The following is a 1,064-nucleotide window of genomic DNA, read 5'->3' as shown; positions in this document are numbered from 1 at the left end:
ACTCGGCAATCCAGCCAAATTATCTCTCTCTGTTTTTCACATATGATCTTCCATCTCCTGTCTCCATTCCCTCTTGACCATCCCCCATCTGGAATATACACCCTTCCTATTCCTACCTCTTGGAGTCCCTCTCTTTCTTTAAGAAACAGCTCAAGGGGGCAGCTAGATGGCGCAGTGGTTAAAGCATCAGCCCTGGATTCAGGAGGACCTGAGTTCAAATTTGGCCTCAGACATTTGACACTTACTAGCTGTGTGACCCTGGACAAGTCACTTAACCCCCATTGCCTACAAAAAAACAAAAACAAAAGAAAGAAACAGCTCAAGCACCAGCTTCTGTATGCAGCCTCTCCTGATCCCTCCCAAACTGCTAGTGTTCTCCCTCCCCAGCTACCTTGAATTTAACTATTTTGTGTATATTTGAATTTATTCACTTCATATTTGTGCTACATATATTTCATATAAATGTGTCTTCCCCAGTAGAGTAAAAACTCCTCTGAGTAGGGATCATTTGATACATTTATTCTAATGTTTTAGACATTTGTTTCCTAGTACCTAGGACAGTGCTTCATACAATGTACTTAGGGATTGAATAATCACCCAAAGGGAGAGGAACATGGTAGGCATGAGAAGATTGCCCCATACCATAAATAATTGACTGGGAGAAACAGTATAGAGAATGTCATCAGAAAAATGTATGACCCGGTGCTTGCTTCAGCAGAAAATATACTGAAATTGGAATAATAAAAAGAAAATTAGCATGGACCCTGTGCAAAGATAACACTCAAATTCATGAAGCATTCTGCATTTTTTAATTAAAGTATTTTTTAAAGTATGGCTGGGAAGAAATATAAGCAAGTCATATGGCAAGGGGGAAGGATAGATGGACAGCTTCTAGCCTGCTGGGTGGACCCTTCCTCTGTTAGGTCAATGGGAGAACTGGGACGAGAGCATCCAGGGCAAGCAGGTGTGGATGGGTTATCATTTGGTCTGCTGGGAAGACTGTCCATATTTACGTGATCTCAGATCCATAACAGTGGATTTAAATCACTGAATTTCCTTTCTCA

General features: G+C 41.2%; 1 non-coding gene across 1 annotated transcript; it reads left to right on the top strand.

Annotated features, from left to right (window-relative positions):
- Positions 1-706: 706 nt before the first annotated feature.
- Positions 707-809, top strand: LOC122744972. The gene has a single exon (XR_006355294.1). It is a non-coding gene; the product is annotated as a U6 spliceosomal RNA (small nuclear RNA).
- Positions 810-1,064: the final 255 nt, after the last annotated feature.

Source organism: Dromiciops gliroides, chromosome 2 (genome assembly GCF_019393635.1).
Source record: "Dromiciops gliroides isolate mDroGli1 chromosome 2, mDroGli1.pri, whole genome shotgun sequence".
Taxonomy (NCBI): domain Eukaryota; kingdom Metazoa; phylum Chordata; class Mammalia; order Microbiotheria; family Microbiotheriidae; genus Dromiciops; species Dromiciops gliroides.
This window is presented reverse-complemented; position numbering and strand designations above follow the sequence as displayed.